The sequence below is a fragment of the Anas platyrhynchos genome, chromosome 5, assembly GCF_047663525.1.
Source record: "Anas platyrhynchos isolate ZD024472 breed Pekin duck chromosome 5, IASCAAS_PekinDuck_T2T, whole genome shotgun sequence".
NCBI lineage: Eukaryota > Metazoa > Chordata > Aves > Anseriformes > Anatidae > Anas > Anas platyrhynchos.
The window spans coordinates 62,570,027-62,577,579 of NC_092591.1; the positions used below are offsets into that span (position 1 = coordinate 62,570,027).

At 39.4% G+C, this 7,553-nt stretch overlaps 1 long non-coding RNA gene across 1 annotated transcript; it reads right to left on the bottom strand.

Moving 5' to 3' along the window:
• Positions 1–387: 387 nt before the first annotated feature.
• Positions 388–6,253, bottom strand: LOC106019960 (uncharacterized). The gene is made up of 4 exons (XR_001195229.5): positions 6,211–6,253; positions 4,036–4,137; positions 2,188–2,244; positions 388–1,293 (listed from the first exon to the last, which is right to left on the bottom strand). It is a non-coding gene; the product is annotated as an uncharacterized lncRNA (long non-coding RNA).
• Between the last annotated feature and the right edge of the window lie 1,300 nt (positions 6,254–7,553).

Sequence of the window (7,553 nt, forward strand, 5' to 3'; positions counted from 1 at the left end):
TATGCACCTATGTATGTCACGGTGACTTTATCTAGTAGTTCTCCATACAAGATTTTGTACCCGTTCATAAAGGCTGCTCAAGCCCCAGTCAAGGGTGCAATCCTTAGCTGGCTGCTCCATGAAAGTCACTGACAGAGTCTGAAACTTTGATTTCTATGGTATTTCTCTGCATGATATTCATGCAGTGCTTATGGAGAGATCTGAAATTCTCATTGCCAGTATATTTCCTGCCCTCAACAGTTCTCTGATCTACAGTAGAAAACAGTATTTGTTTTTATGTTACCATCTCTGAAAAAAAAAAAAAAAAAAAAAAAAAAAAAAGTGAAATTTGAATATGAAGAAGTCTACATCTTCAGAAAATGTTATTTTAACTGGTGAGGTGAAAGAACAGAAGCTAGATGTTTATGTTTAAATTTAACATTGAGGTGTTTAACGCAAGGGCCATCATTCCCTCCCAACAAGCACTGGAGAGGAGTCAGTAGGTCAAGGTTTCTGAGATAAGTGGGACAAATCTAGCGGTATTTTTGCATACCCATGATGAGAGCCAGGAAACTAGCTTAGTCTAGGCACTTAGATTCTTGATCTGTATAATAAGTGAGACGAATCCCATTCTAAAAGTGTTCAGTTCTGTTAACATTAAAGTGGGAATTAAAGAACCAAAGACTTTGTTAAACCAACTTGAGACAGTGCAGCTGTTAAGATATTTAGACAGGCTTTCAGTCAAGTACATGTGCAATTATACCTCTGATATGTGAGTATGACAAATATGAAAACACATCGGTACAAATTTGAATTCATTTTTACATGTGGCATTTGCACATTCCCTAAAAAGAGGGCTGCTCAAGAACAGTAAAATCACGTAGTGCATCATGACATAAAATCAAGGCAGAAGCTAAAGCTGTCTGTCAAAATGTGATTACAAAGAACTCTTTATATTACATGATACAACAAATGCCATAATGGAAGCTCAAACATCACAGGGAAAATAGGTACCAACAGCAAGCACGATCATTTTTCAGTTAATTGTAACAAGGGGATCTAAACAACTACAGTATTTGAGAAACCACCTCTTCTAAGTTCGTACAGCATTCTCTACACAGTTTTAGGTAAGACAAGCCTGTAATAGTAAAAAACAAAACAAAACAAAACTGTGGCTTGGCTAACAAGACTCTCTGTGATCAAAATGTTCTGTAGAACTCGGTGTTGGAACTTCCTCCCTTCCCTCCATCCCACGTTTTTGAAGGCCAGATCTAGGTCCCACTGAAGTCAAGGTCTCTTGTTCACCTGCGTTCTCTGAGAACAGATGGGAAAGGAGCCAGGTGAGAGGGAATTTTCTCACAAAATCTTCGCAGTGGCAGAAATTAAAAAATAATAATAATAAATTATCATATGACAAAAAACTTCCAGTCCATCTGCCAGATCAAAGACCAGAACAAGTTTAAACAAGGACTGAAGCTTTTGGAAGCTGATGTAAGCAGAACACATTTCTCATCAGAATCTTCCTACTACCACTCAAAATTCGGTAAACTTCACAGTCTTTCTGAAGTTCAAAAACACTTTTTGAGTCAAAAAGTGACATAGAAACAGAAGTTAAATTTTTAAGATGCTTTTTGCACTCAAAGAATCAAACAGATTTATTTTTGAAGACTGGCCTTCCATTTCTCAATGGCTCACACCTCTTGTTTTGAAGAACATTGAACATGGCAGCTCTTGCCAATTTGATCTGTGTGACTACAAAATTTTTAGAACTGTTTTCACAGACTCGGTCTGAATTGATACAATTGCCTCATCTCATTTTAATAAAAATGATCAATTTTGTAAATTGTATTTGACGAGTCAGCTAGACAAACTTGTTTTTGTCTGAACTGGACTCATTGGTTGGAGGGAAGGTAAGGAAGGTCATTGTTTGTTTTAAATACGAAGGATGCTAAAATATGCAGAACCAGTAGACTTTTTTCCCTCATCTAATAAAAATAAAGCACCAAGAAGTAACAGTTTACAGTTTCTGTCACTATACTGGCTTCTATACAGAATAAGAAACAACAGTACCAACAGTTCTGTAAGTAGATTACTGCTTATTAAAAATAAATAAATAAATAAATAAATCCTTCTCTCTAATTCGAAGCGCTGCATTTAGTGGAGGGGTCATACAAGAAGGGTTTCTGTTGAGTTCACACATTCTCTTACCTTAATATAATCAAAATGGCTCTTTGCATCTCTTCAGCATTATTATGTGCTCTCCAGCTCATAAGAAAGAAAAAATAAAATTAGACCGTCCCTACACTTGCAATTATTTGGGCACAGGTATGCTACAGGGATAAAACAAGGCCAGACACATGAGGCAGCAATTCAGCAAAGCAGTAGTTTCCATGTATAAAAAAAAAAAAAAAAAAAGGGGGGGGGGGGGTGAGAAAACCCAGGTTTTAAAATGTATGTGTGCAAATTCATTGTCTCTTGGGTATTCATAACAGTTTAGAAGTGAAACTCAGTTTACGAGCATGAAGTATTCTCATGGTTGGTTTAAACTATCGTAAATTGCATTGCATTTACCCCCTATAAATATGACTTAAAAAACAATTACAACCTATAAGTAAATGCTTTTACTTGAAGTGTTACTTTTTATGGAAGACACTATATCTTTATCATCTGAATGCCTCAAAGTTTCTGAAATAGATTACAAGAAAGACAGAACTGAAATATTTTGCCCATGAAAAGAATTCAAGTAAGATTCTTCCCATATATTACCTGTTCTTGATAATGGTACAAGAAGAACTTTTGCATACAAATGCAAACACACAGAGAAGTCAACAGGGATCAAACAGCATAGCAGGGAAGTAGACACTCAGAGAAAGCACAAGAGATAAGACTGTTTCCTACTTTTAAATATGAAAAATAAAGACTTCGGGTTTAAAATTACAACTTAACTGAAAACTTTGTTATGCTAGAAAAATCAGCTTTGAAATAGATTATGTGAAATTAGTTTTAGCACTAAAATGAAAAGCAGGTTAAGACAACTCAGCGGGAGAAAAATAGGATTCTTCTAGGTAGACAAACTCTGCAGTGATCATTTTATCTAATGAAGTAGCAAATTTGGTTTGGAGGATTTATGTTTAATAATTATAATTATGGAGCTGTATCTGTGATGAATACTCTGTGTTGTGAATACAATAGTATTGCATTTTTAAACTACAGTATAATTCGTGGGCATACTTTGATGATTTTTCTGGCAACTTGTCCATTTTATAAATCAGCAGGAGGTTTGACAAGATGAGAAAAAAAAAAAAAAAAAAAAAAAAGGTTTCCTTCTCCCTAGATTTATATATCCTCAGTTATATTCATTGTTAGTGCTGTTCTGAACAACTTACTCATTGATTTGTGGCTTGTGCTCTTTAGAACCTTTTAAATGTTTTCATGTGCCCTGCATATATCTCTTGCTTTTAAAAGAAAAAGTTTAAGAACAGCTTCAAAAATGAGGTACAGCCCTAAATAAGTAATAAGAATTGCCTCTATTTTCATATTTTTTTAAGTTTAAAACACTTGTATGTTCCTTATGTCTCACCTCAGACAGGTAAATGAAATACCAATGTCTTACATCATGGGTCAAAAAAAAAATAAAAATAAAATAAAAAGTGAGAAAGTGACTCACTCCTTTAACAGGCCAAAAATTTTCTGTCACCTCTCATAATTTTTCATAATTTCCCCTCAGTCTCTCTCACTGAGGGCATCCCACCATCCACTGTATCTGCTCTCCCAAGGACAAATATTGAAAAAGGATGCATGTACATCACTTTGTCAAACAGGCTTTGAGTACTAAGGCCAATTAACAATATGTTTACATGCTCTAAGACCATTTGATCTCTGTCTGTTCGTTTCTGTAAATGTTAAGGGCTTCCCTCTTCTAGCCCCCTTCTCGAAGAAGGCTGTATTGGAAATAAACCAGTATAAACTTCCCTTTCTCCAAGGACAGGGTCCGATTTTTATATTCCCCAACTGCAAGGCAAAGAGAACAGAATCTAAAGGCCCTACTGGTGGTACCTTCCTTCCTTTCTGTGCTCCTCCCAGGAACAGATGGGCTGCTCAGCTGGATTACTGTCCTTTGTGTCTCAATTATTCTCCTCTCTTACCTCTGAAAAGCAGCTGAAAGTTAAATATAGGGAAGAGGAAATGCACTGTTGGTAAAAGTTGAAAGGAAATGACACTCTCTTTCTTTCTTTCATAATTATACCCATTCTAATGGATTAAAGCAGGTGCTATTGCAATATACCACTTATTTGCCTCTCAGGGCTCCCATCTAAAGTATTATTATTGGTGCCTTTCAAAAAAAAAAAAAATACACACTTTTAATTCCTTAAATAACTTTTCAATTTCTGGGCATTTAGCCCAATGAGTCCTCACTGCTATTGTAATGCAAGTAATAAATAATTATCTTCCCTCTCCACTGACTAAGAAAATGATTACTTCCATTTCACATTAAAAAAAAAAAAAAAAAAGTGACTTTCCAGATTTCTGAGAAAGTCTCCTCAAGCCTGTCAAGTGCCAAAGCCACAAAATCTCTTCTTTTTAAGGTATTGGTTGACTCTCCTATTTCCTTCAGTAACTGGGCATGCCAGAGAAGGGAAGACAGTCAGCACTAGAGAAAACGGGAAGATTTTCTGGAAGAGACTGTTCCTAGGTGCTCTCTGGCTGGGTTAGCATGCATATGGAGGGCTTTTGTAAGTTTGCACAACCAATACCTGGAGCGGAGTGGGGATGCTTCATAACAGGATAGAAAACTCTACCATAGTACTCCATGCCAGGAAATCTAAAAGGCATGAGAGCAGGAGCATTGAGGGACGTTCCATAACACAAAGTAATGCTACATGTCTAAGGTTCTTCATTATAGTAGTAGAGACAGGCACGGAGCAACCCAGACTTTCTTCCCTATAAAACACCAGTCTAAATTCAACCGCTAATTCCAATGATTCTGGGTATCTTAGCAGCTGCAAACTAGCACAAGAGAGCTGGAGCCAGAAGATAATGCTAAGAAGCAGTTGTTAGTCTGTAGGCAAGGTGGAAATACCCTTAAAGTAACACCTTTCAAAGGCACTTAGTTTATAGAAACTCAAAGTACATTTAAAAAAAAAAAAAAATGCATCAGACTTAGCACATAAAAAAAAGGGCAAGTCACTAAGTGCACTTTGGGTCCACCTCCTCAATGGAAAACAAGAGACTAATGATAACACCAACGTGACATATCCCACAGTGACAGAAAAGAACATGCTGGGAACAGCTTGTCTCAGCACGTCACGTACGGTAGACAAGGTAACACTGCACACCATGTCCGTGGCTTTGGCCACATCTCCAGGAGCCAGCACACTCCAGAGGATCTGTACTTTTCTCCATTTGGCATTCAACCTCCCTTACCTCTTGCAACCTGGCAGCTGCAATGCAGGCAGCAACACACCACTGTGCTAAAGCACTGCCCCAAGGCAGGACAGGAGAAAACCATAGCACACTCCCAGCCTGCTCCCATGCAGTCATGGCCACTGCATCAACAGCATCCCTGTGCAGTCATGCTCTCAGTGGCACCACCAAATCCAGAGACTGACCAAGCACACTCCACCACAACCCCGAGCTGCTCAGCCACCTCCCTCACAAAACAGATCTGAGAATACAAAATTGTAGACACGTTATTTTGAGAAACAGCTTAATGGGAGTTACCAAGGGATGTGAATCAGACTTCATAACAAAGAGACATGTACCAATTTAAGTTCGAGTCCAATTCCCAGAATGACATTATCTGTGTAGTGTTAATTCTTTATTATTCAAAAGATTGCTAACTGTTCGTATCTGCACAAATGTGTTCATGCTTCATTCATTTCAAGTCAATAATAATGGATTCTTACTATTGATTATACATGAGCCTTTTTGTCCCATCATAATGAAATTTTAATGTTGATGGTCCCAAAACTATTATTTCAACCTAATAACAGTGAGACTTGACAATTACCTCGCTCTGCGAATTGCAGATAGAACTAATAAGGTCATCCTTAATAACTTTTTGTTTACCTGACATTTGGTAATTCTATAGTTATTATGTATTATTTTAAAGCCAGAGGAGTGTTTTGCAAAGAAATGTTGTCTCCCCACGGAATAAAATATGATTCTGCCAGGTGGAAGCCTTTCTTGTGCCTGCTCCTTGACCCACGGTGCGGCGCTTGTTGCCATTACCTGAGCCCCACAGCCCGGGGGAGAGATGCACGGCTCCACAGCTGCAGTGCAAAAAGATAATTACAAAAAGAAAGGGACAAGAATCTTTAAATCCTCAAAACAAAACAAATCCATAAAAGAAAACTTAATTTAAGAATCAGTAAGGATAGGCTAGCAAGTGATGTGGTATTAGCTCGGTTCAGTGAACTGGCATATGTTTTCACCCTGCCATACTTTCAGCATCGCTGTGGGACTGCCCTCAGGATGTTTCCCCACTTTCCGGCCCTCAGCAACCCTGCCAGTCCTAGGATAAGAAGCACCCCACAGCATTTCAACCTCTGCCATCCCATGGCCAAGGAGCAGTCCTTTTGGTTCCTTAGGGGGAACCAAAAGGACTGCTCACCAGGTGCTGCTCACTGCCCTGGCCACCACCTCCCCCCATTTCCACCATGTCGTTAGCAAGCAGCCACTGCTCCTCCAGCCCACAGCAGGAAATTGCCCTTCTCACAGCACCAGGGGTAAACCTTGCGACTGAACCTCACCAAAGCAGACAGCATACTTCCCCCCCCCCTCTCTTTTTTATTTGAGAGCCCCAGAAGCAGCCTCAGTCACAGGTGCTAAGTAGCTGGGGCAGGACGAGCTCCCCTCAGGTGGCTGAGGGAACACCCACCCAGCCCGGGAACACCCACCCAGCCCCCAAATGGGACTTCCTCCCCCAAAAGGCAGATGGGGGGAAAACGGGGCACATGTGGTAAGAGAAGAAGGGAGAGGAAGCAGAAAGGTCTTCAAAAAAATGAACTCCAATCTCCCTAGTTTGCAAAGATAAGGATGCGTGCTTTTTTATTTAACAAAACAACAACAACAAATGCATACAACATTCCATAGCAGAAACGTTCAATTTGTCATAAAGCAGCATATCACACTTCCCATACATGCTACACCAATTTTCAGGAAGCACGTTTCTTTACTTGTATTACATGGAGAATCTTGGATTAAAAAGCTAGAAGCAAAGGGTCTTGTAGTAAAACTCCCAACTGGAGACCTGCAAGTGATTTTGCACTGAACCTGGTATGTGTATGTTATAAAAGGTGTATGGTATAAATGACATGAGACTGACAGGCCTGTAATTGCTAGGGTCTTTTCTTGCCCTTCTTGAAACTTGGCACAACATTTGCCAGCTTCCAGTCTACTGGGACCTCTCCAGATTCCCAAGACCACTGACAAATAATTGAGAGAGGTCCCACGATGACATCAGCCAGCTCTTTAAGCACCCTGGGATGGATCCCATACGGACCCATGGACTTGCATGGATCCAGGTGGAGCAGCAAATCCTGCACACGTTCAGGGTTGGCTGGGAGTTTATC